Source organism: Leptonychotes weddellii, chromosome 3 (genome assembly GCF_054177405.1).
Source record: "Leptonychotes weddellii isolate Sample4059 chromosome 3, ASM5417740v2, whole genome shotgun sequence".
In the NCBI taxonomy this organism is placed as follows: Eukaryota; Metazoa; Chordata; class Mammalia; order Carnivora; family Phocidae; genus Leptonychotes; species Leptonychotes weddellii.
In genome coordinates this window covers 130,311,153-130,321,433 of record NC_138371.1, presented here as the reverse complement: position 1 = coordinate 130,321,433, position 10,281 = coordinate 130,311,153, and the positions used below count along the sequence as shown (strand labels likewise).

Below are 10,281 nucleotides of genomic sequence, written 5' to 3'. Positions count from 1 at the left end.
GGGTTTTCAGTGGCAACAAGGGCGCGAGCTGCCAGCAGAGCTTCTCCCAGGCTGTCTTCAGATTTATGGTGTAGACGCCATTTTCCTTTTGTAGATGTACCGATCCGTTTGGAAGTCAAGGTTGGTGCCGTCTAAGTGGATTCCTGCTGTAAGAAATTTAAGGAGATCCCCTCCTTCACTTGTAGGACATCAAGGGCTCTAGACATGGTGAAAATTTACCTTTAAGTAAGGACAGAAACTCAGAATAACACTGTATGGACTCCTCTCTGGGTAAGGCAAAAAAAAAGCGCCTATATTTCTTTTTGTTTTCATACTTTCTTTTTTAATTTAAATTCAGTTAGCCAACTTATAGTACATCTGTTTCAGATATAGTGTTCAATAATTTATCAGTTGCGTACCCAGTGCTCATCACATCACCTGCCCTCCTAATGCCCAACCCTCAATTACCCCATCCCCCCACCCACCTCCCCTTTATGCTGAGCGAAATAGGTCAATCAGAGAACGACAATTATCATATGGTTTCACTCATATGTGGAATATAAGAAACAGGGCAGAGGATTGTAGGGAAAGGGAGGGAAAACAATGGGAAGTCATCAGAGAGGGAGAAAAACCTTGAGAGACTTAACTATAGGAAAAGCATATATTTCTTAATTAAATTTTAAAAAGAACATATTAGATATAAAAATATACTCCTGCTTATTTTAAAACAACCTGTAGAATTATAAATTTGGCAATGGAAAGAGCATTAAGTATGAGCTTATCCAATTCTTTATGCATAATGAAACTAAGGCACAGAGGCTAAGTGACACAAGAAAGTATAGCTCTTTTGTTTGATGAGCTCCAAAAATCTAGGCTACTATTTACTCACAAAATTTAAAACACTGATATTTCTTTATGTACTTTAGCCTATTAAAACCCAAATTAAGTGTTTTTATAATTATAAAATGTGAAATGATTCATTTGATATCACTATTTATGGACAGCATTGCAATAATTTCTTAATAAAGAATGATAAAGTACTAGCATGCTTTTCAGATACTGGTTTCTTCATTGATTGTCCCATGTACTTTAAATTATAAAAACTTTATATTCCTTAGATCCTTCCTTATTTCTAAAAAGTACCTTGGAATGATAGTTACCTTTTTTCTTTTCTTTTTTTTTTTGATAGTTACCTTCTTTTCCACATTCTTTTACCTATTTTCCTCTTTTCAATTATTTAGTGGATGATATTTGTTTGTTGGCATCCGAATACAGTTAATAAATACCTGCCATTTACTTTATGATGGTACTCTGAGAGTCTCTCGAAATGGGATGCTAGCACAAGTAAACTAGTGGGTGTGTTGTAATAGATATATTTTGTTGGATACTGAAGAAGACAAGTGGAGGAAAAATGAACTCAAATATTGTGCAGGTTGAGAAATATCTATAATTACATTTTCATTTGTATGCATATCTACATGTATTTATTTGCTTTCTTTAGTGGGTTAAAATGTGAACAGTTAGAAATCCTTCTTGTTTCATTATGGGATACACAGGCCTGGACCTTTAAGATTCTCTTTAAGTATTTATATGTGTAAGGAAAAATGGGAAATTCTAATACTTATTGATTTTTGCTTTAACTTCAATGTATATCCGTGGATACTTAATTACTACCATATTTATCAGTAAGCCTAAATATTATAATGTATTTTTTCACTTTCACATGAAAAAAATGAAAATGACATCATAAAATCTTCACAAAATGGTATGTAATTTTTTTAAAAAATAATTTGATTTTAATAATAATGATATTAGTGGGGCACCTGGGTGGCTCAGTTGATTAAGTGTCTGACTCTTGATTTTGGCTCAGGCCGTGGTCTCAGAGCTGTGAGATCGAGCCCCAGGGTTGGGCTCCCCGCTCAGCAGAGCGTCTGCTGGAATCTGCTGGAGATTCTCTCCCTCTGCTCCTCCCCCTGCTCACATGGTGTCTCTCTCTCTCTCTAAAATAAATCCTTAAAGAAAAATAATGATGTTAGTAATACTTGTTGGATTTTATGGTATGCCAGGGAGTGTGGTACTCACAGTAAATGAAAAAGTCTACGTCTATCTCAAAATAATTGTTATTTATGCACTGTTATCAACTCCATTTTATAGGGGACGAACCTAAGGCTCATGTAGTAATTTCTCTAAATTTAGATATTTTGTAAGGGCTGGAGTTGAGTTTATAATCCAGGCAGCCTGATTCAGGGTCCATGATCTGGCCTCTGTGAAATGGGAATTAATGTAAACATTGTTTTTTTCTTTTTCCTGTTACAAAAGTCCTGGTTTCTTCAGTGAACATCATTTTGAAATTGAAGGGAAAAGATCAACAGTGATAGATACAAACAAATTTTTTCCAGAGAATAAAAAGAAACTTTGTTCTATTGTTTACAGAAATCCAGATATTTAGATTGATACTGAACATGTGTATTAAACAGATGGTGCTGTAAAACTGTTCTTATTTCTCTTTGCTGTACTGCCCTGAGTTTGAAGAAATAATAGATTTTTAAAAATTACACAGCTCTTGCCAGAAAATGAATTCTCAATTTCAAAAGTGGTTAGTGATTGTAAAATGTGCTTTATTTTGTGTGGCTATGTTTTGAAGTACAAATCTCAGGAAGTGTCTCAATTATAAAGTATCTGCATTTTTTTTTTTTTAAAGAGAGAGCTTTTTTTTGAAGATTTAACTCATTTATTTGACAGCGAGGGCACAAGCAGGGGAAACAGCAGAGGGAGAGGGAGAAGCAGGCTCCCCGCTGAGCAGGGAGCCCGATGCGGGGCTCGATCCCAGGACCCTGGGTTCATGACCTGAGCCGAAGGCAGACACTTAACCGACTGAGCCACCCAGGCGCCACAAGTTTCTGCATCTTCTGAATGTTAGCTTCCTAAGCAGCTGAAAATATGCTATGTCCACTAAAAGCTTCCTGTAAAATAGGAATTTCAGGAATAAGTGAATGTGTTCCTGAGACCATAAGCAAAATATAAAAACTAGAATTCATGTTTGAGTCCATGGTTCTATAAAGTCTCCTTCATTAAATTGGGTTTCTTTTATGTAATTTCTGAAAATGAAGCTGAGTTCTAGCAATGATGTGAAACTGGAGATAAAAATGAGATTCAGATCTAACTGAATTCTCTTCTCAGCTCTAAGACTGTTTCAGAATCTGAGGATATTCTTTGACTTGATCAGGACAGATCAGTGACTAGCGCTTTGCCAAGACTGCACTCAACAAAGTTCACTAAATTTCATAAATATACAATGACATAAAAATAACGCGTGGCATACACCGATATTAAACATACAATGTTTATGATGTTAATTTTGTAATTAGGTGAGATTTGTAATTGAAATATCAAGTAATGGTAATCAGGATTCTCTGTTTTAATCTTACTCAACACATACACACTTCATATAATAAACATCTAAAAATAAAATGACAAATATATTTTGATGAAATATTTGTGCTTAAAGTATAATTCAAATTGTTAGAGACACCAAATTCAAGTTTTAAGGAATTATAGTATATGTTGATCATTTTAAATATGTTGAATTAAAAAAAAAAAAGACACTACCAGGGGTGTTAGAATGGACAGAAATGTACAATTTTGAACTGTATACTAAAAGGCCTCGGGAGAAAGGAATGCAAATGGAAACTGCAAGGGAGATAGAGAAATAAAAAGCAAAGAGAAGGAAAAAAAGCAAAGAGAGAAAATGAAAGCAGGGCTCAGGCTTAATGGTGTGCATATGTGTTTGAAAAAGGAAGGGCAGTAGGTAGAACCATATTCCTGCATTTCTCCATACCAGCCTGTTGTTCATTCCCAAAGCTTTCTCCTGCCCAATTTATATTCTCTATGAAAAATAAATCTCGTTAGCATGTTACGAATGTTAACAAGTGCTCCGGGCACCTTACAGAAAATACCACCAAATTAAACTTTCAGGAAGGAAACCCATTTTCTACCGTCGCATAACTCTACCAACTCTTGTCTGTATTCCAAACTGGTAGTTCACATTTTAGTTTTAATATGTATAAAACTTTGCTTTTCTCCAACATCCCTGAAGAGCTATTAAAGAGAAGCAAAAGTTTAAATTACATGCATTTTATAAGAACTCAGGCCCAATGTGTTTGGAGGGAGAATGGCAAAATAAAAGAGGGCAGAATAGAAAAGGCAAGAATGCAGAGAAGACAGACAATTTTTAATGACCTAGTGACATCTTTATTAAATTAACATACCTATTTGAAAATAAAGAAATGTAAAATGAGTAAATGCTTATGTTTCATGTATGTTTAACAGAAATTTTTATAGAGTAGCTCACATTTCTCAGCTACAAAATGTTTTATAAGTTTTTTTCTTTACTTTTTTCTCTAGGAGATGATGAGGCAACCGAAGTATTTCAGGTTATCAAAATACAAACAAGGTATATTTGTTATTAAAATATAATTAATAAAGATACAAAACGGTAGCCATAAAGCAGCACGCTGGTATTTTGTGTGTCCTTGCTTTGCACAGAATCATTCCTAATTGTAGGAAAACACATTCTAGTCCAAGGTTTTTAAACAATAGACCAAATAGTAAGCATGGAGGGAGAATTCTTTAAATTAAAACTGCATGTTCTGGATTTGTTATCTGGCCTAAGTCTAAAAAAATAAATAAATAAATTGAAATTCAGCTTTGTGAGCCTGGTAGGAGGAAGTCATTGTAAAAGCAGAATACAGTCTCTTCTTAGGGTTTTTTATGTATAATTATTATTGTGCTTGTTTTACAGCATTAAGGAAACCTGAACAAATCTACAAGCACCACTACCCACCCTAGAACTTGAAAACTGAATTTATTTTAAGTAGAGGAATCACACGAGGTAAAGACAGTTAAATGCATTTAACTCTGTATTTAAGGATCCAGTATTCTGTCAGTTTTAGGAGGATCATTTGCCAGAACAATCAGATATCTCCCCAAGGTCTGTGGGACACTTTCCCAAAGTGCAGGGATAATGGATAGCTGTTTTTTACTTATGAAATCTGCCTACTGGCTCAAAGTGAAATGGTTCAGACTACTTAAAGAGGTCGCTACACCAGGAAACCCATACAGGAGGTAACACAGAGTTAAACTTCAGCCCTTTTTAATGGTCCTTACACCATATATGCTTTCATGGGTTTATATTTCAGGCTCACAATCTTGCTTACATGAGAGCATTGACTTTTCAGGTTACAATCTTTAAATTCCAGATTCCTACAACCAAGAAAAAATTTAGAAAAAAAAAGTATTCAAAATATATTTAATTTTTCAACTCAGTCCCAAAGAAATTAAGGTAAGCCATTATGTTAGTGTTCTATTGCTGCGTAACAGATTACCACAAATGTTTTGTGTATCACGGTCTTGGTGAGTCAGGAGTGAAGGCACAGGGGCTGGTTCCTCCCTACTCAAAGTGTCACAGGGTACTTTCTCCTCTAGAAGCTATACTGGAGAAGACTCTGCTTCCAAACTCTTTCAAGTTGTTGACAGAATTCATTTTCTCATAGTTATATTCCTAGGACACTGGCTTTTCGCTGTTCTTAGAGGCTGTCTGCAGCTCTCTGTCACATGGGATTCTCCAACACGGCTACTTCGTTTATTGAACCACAGGGAGCGTCTCTTGCTTCAGTCTGCTAAGATCAAGTCTTATATACTGTAACATCCCATCACGTTTGGCAGATACGGTTAGTTAGAAGCAAGTCACAGGTTCCCCCCACACTCAAAGACAGAGGATTACCCAAAGGCATAAACACAAGAGATGAACATCCTTAGGTATTGCATTGGATTGGTCCTCCATAATTACTTAAAGTCATAGAACAAGTTAAAGGGAAAACTTGAATAGGAACACAGTTCTCCTGCAAAACACACCACCTTCTCCTCCAATTTACTGCCTGTCTTCACAGTCTCTCCTTCCCATGGCTCCATTAGCCATTACAATGGATTTTAATTAAAAATTCTCTCAGATGTTATTTGTAATCAAAAATTAACATCCTACTACAACATAGCTTATTCTTTATTTATGATTCTACGTTAAATTTTTGTATTTTTTTTCTATCTCTTCACTAGGTAAGAATATGAGACAAAGTAGGGATAGGAGGAAAATTGAAATAAATTGTTTTATTTTATGATATATATAAGTATATGTTATTTATATGTATTATATTTCTTAATCTACTGCAATAAACATCCCCCTGTCTAGGCTCTGAAAATTACTGAAACTGAATCAGGAGAGTTTAGCCTTATGTCCACCACATTTTCTCATATTGGTGTGGTATTGAGAATTAAATACTCCATTATAATGTTTGAATTTGAAATCCACTGACATCTGGCTGAGAAACTTATGGCAAATTCTTTAAACACTTTGAACCTTATATTTTTATCCGTAGGGCAATAATATAAATTCCATAAGATTTCTTTGAAGATTAAGTAAGTTCTCCTATTGAAATATTTCTTTTTCTTTCTGGTATTTGTTTTCCTATATGTAAATTGAAATGTCTGAGCATTTGTTTGTTTGTTTGTTAAAGATTTTACTTTATTTATTTGAGAGAGAGAAAGCAAGAGACAGAGCACGAGTGGAGGGGGAGGGGCAAAGGGAGAGGGAGAAAAAGACGTCCCCCTGATCAGGGAGTCCGACGTGGGGCTCTCTCCCAGGACCCTGGGATCACCACTGGAGTGGAAGGCAGATGCCCAACAGACTTAGCCACCCAGGCAACCCCAAAGTGGCTGAGCATTTGTACTAAATTTTCTTTCACCTTCAATTTTCTATAGGTATAACTCTATAATAGGAATAATTCAATACTTCTATTGGAATAAAGATTGATATGTAAGATCTCCCCTGGGATTGACAGAGTTCTGCTGAAAGTCCTTTACCATAGCAAGTGATCTAAACTGTGTTCTTGCAGAACCTGGACAATGCCAAAATAGAGATTAGGGCTTTCAAGAAAAGTATGTCTGATAGCCTTTCATTTTGCAAATAGAACTGACATGATTCTAAGATGTTCATTAATGTATTTTAATGTTTTTGGATTCTTTTTTTTTTTTTCCTTTGCAGAAAATTATTTGGCCAGTTATATCTCTGGAAGGATACAAATCACATCTAGTTCATGATCTGTTGTGTCCAGAAATACACTAAATTATTGTTACCTACCAGAAATCCCTTAATTTTTATTTCTAATGCTCAAAACCTTTCTTGGTTTGTTTTATCCAAATTTAATGTCTTTGTCTTTAATGTGTATCAAGTATTTCTGTATCTTCATGGCATTTTTTTTCTGCCCACTTTCAAATTCTTTGAACCTCTGTAGACCATTCACATAACCCCAATCTCAAAAATTTGACTGATTTATCTTCCTTTTAACTTAACCTTTTTGTAGCTCAATCATACCTTAAGTATTTGGAAAGTTTCCTGAAAATAAAGTCTCAAGACGTTATGATTTAAAATAATGAAAATTTTCTTTGAATAGAATACCTCATCCCTATTAAATCCCCCCTAAAAATAATTTGCTGTTTTCTGTCATCTGCATTTTGCCTGAAAGGGTGAAAGTAATTACTAAGACCAGGATTAGATTAGTTTGGGAAATATTTTCATGGCACCCTGGAAGTATTTTAGTTGACTTGGAAACTATGGCTAAAACAAAGTAGTTTTATTTCCCTTCCTGATTTTGTAGCTTTCTTGCTCCCAGAGAGTTGTAACATGGTGACTAGTGTTGCTTACAAGAATATTGGATTTCACTGGGTGCCAGATCACACCGTCTTTTTAAGCCATGTTACTTTCAGAGATAATTTGCCCCACTCTAAAATCATTAAGGATATTCATTAAGTATGTCAGTCTTTTGTAGATCAATATATCTAAAGTAAAATGCACCGTTGTTTGCTTTTAGTTTCAGTCGTGTTTTCTTTTAGGCTTTCAGTATTTTGTTTTTAATAAGCCAGAGTAGCTCCTCACATAATCAGACAGCACCTTGTGTAATGAGCTACTGTTTATTGTTATTCCTAGCAACAGACCATATAAGGGTAAGGCCTGTTAAGTGCAAGTGTGCACATGAGATGCTCCTTCACCTCGCAGTGAGGGCCTATATGAGCAGAGGAAGGACAATATTTTTCCTCCTTTTAGTCTCCAGGCAGATTATAGTGGCTCCAGCCTTTCTGTCTAGAGGCCTGGATCTGCTATGCTTGGTGATTCTTTCCCCTACAAGTCCACTGATATCTTCCAATCCTTACAAACTTAAAAGCACAAAGCAGAAAACATTTACTTCCTATTATGTTAAGTCACATTTAAAACGCAGGACCAGACTTAAGGCAGCTTAACCCAATCCACCATGAACTCAACTTATACCATCCTAAAAAAGCAGCATGGGTTCCAGTTGAACAACTTATGCTTAGTCCACTTATGCTTATGCTTTCACTTTAGTTACTTTTCCCAAAAATTATACGTAGTTTGTCTTTAATTTAGGCTATCTAGAGTATGAATACTTTTTAAGAATGTTTATTGAACACAGTTTCAATTAAGACCTCAAATATATTGAAAATACTCAAGTTATTTTAAGTTACCTATTAGTAATTGACCGTCCACCAATTACCTAAGCTGAATGAGGTGTAATTATTTGGCAAAGAAAATAAGCAGGTCAGGGGCGCCTGGATGGCTCAGTTGGCTAAGCATCTGACTCTTGATTTCAGCTCAGGTCATGATCTCAGGGTGGTGGGATCAAGCCTCGTGTCAGGCTCCATGCCCTGCATGGAGTCCATTTGGATTTCTCTCTCTCCCTCTTCTGTGCCCCTCCCCCCACTCTCTAAATAAATAAATTAATTAAATAAGCACGTCAGAGAGGACAGGTGGACCAATGAAGACACAACTCAAAATGAATTTAGACAGAAAAGAAAATTGCGTATACAAAATGAAATCATTTGAATTGAGAAGGAAGAAAATCCATAGGAAAACCACTATTTATGGCATTTCTAGGTTTTAAAAATGCTACCCTGTATTTTGAATATTTGACAAAAGTGTAAAAAAGAAAATCTGATTACAGTTATTTTTGGCTTGGTGAAAAAATAGGAACAAAGAGGGAAATGGATTTTTTTTTGTTCCAATAAATTTGACATTACATAGGGCCAATGCATTTTAAATATACATACTATTTAGTGAAAAGCATACTCTATTGATACTCTGTTGGGGAACAGGAGTATCCAGAATGGATCTTCAATAATGTTTAGCACCCCTAACTCTATCTCTCGCAAGTGAAGACTTGGAATAGTTTGTATGATCCATTACAGATACGTAATTCTATGACCGTAATACTATTATTATCTGTAAATAAGTACCCAAACAAAAATAACCAAGTTGGATTCTTAATCTGATGCCATCAGGGCTGCTTTCTGCATTGTAGAATGATTACCAAGCTTAAAAATCCCAATGAAATCTTGAATACATGCAACTTTACTTAATTTAGTTCTTTAACAATCAAAACAAACACATGCAATGGATGCAACTTTTATAACTTTTCCTCCTAGACTTTTCTAAACTAAAGCAAAAATAGATGGCTTATTGATTCATTCTGCACATGTTGTTACTAACAAATGAGTCAATATAAAATTTAAGATCTCTTTACACGTGCTTATCAGAACTTCCTATTTGCTTCATCCAGCATATTTCTGGGCTTAAAAAAAAGTGTCAGAAATACTGCATGGTATAATATCTGTCCTCTAGAAATACAACAAATATATGTTTTTTTAATTTATTGCTATATATTTAAATTATAAGCTGTACACAAAGATAAAACTTGGGTTATTAAAGCCTCCTATCCAGTATGTTTTGAGCAATGTCACTGAAAGGTATGATACAGACAGTGGCAAATATGAAGTATGTGGTATTTGGCAAACATTGCCAGTAGTTGAAAATGAGCAATGTAGTTTTTTTCCCCTGTTCTTCCTTTAAACGTAACATTTCACAGTATGAAATTATTCATTTTCATAATATTGATTGAATCATATATAAAGTTTATAATTCCAAAGAAATCATATTTCTTTACCTTTCTTTACATTTACATTTTGAAAAATGTTACCAGGATTAGTTTTCATATTGAAAAATCATATGCAAGAATTTAATATGTCTGTTAAGAAGATATTTCTTTGAAGAGAACAAGGGATTTTAGGGTTTGAATAAGTAAAGCGAAGTTAGATGACATCTTAATGTGAATAATGGGGAAACTGGAAGAGAATTGTGTACTATTTTTGCAACTTTCCTATGAATCTAAAACTAAATCC

The 10,281-nt window shown here is 34.7% G+C and overlaps 1 long non-coding RNA gene across 6 annotated transcripts in view; it reads left to right on the top strand.

Moving 5' to 3' along the window:
• The window catches only part of LOC115940736 (uncharacterized), a 127,298-nt gene that overhangs the window by 56,762 nt on the left and 60,255 nt on the right, over positions 1-10,281 (top strand). For 5 of the 6 annotated variants that reach the window (XR_014143801.1, XR_014143800.1, XR_014143802.1 and 2 more), the window contains exons 3-4: positions 4,384-4,432; positions 4,781-4,870. This is a non-coding gene — a long non-coding RNA (uncharacterized LOC115940736). Of the gene's footprint in view, positions 1-6; positions 121-4,383; positions 4,433-4,780; positions 4,871-10,281 lie in introns of those variants that run through there. The other variant, XR_004075469.2, reaches the window with a different exon arrangement.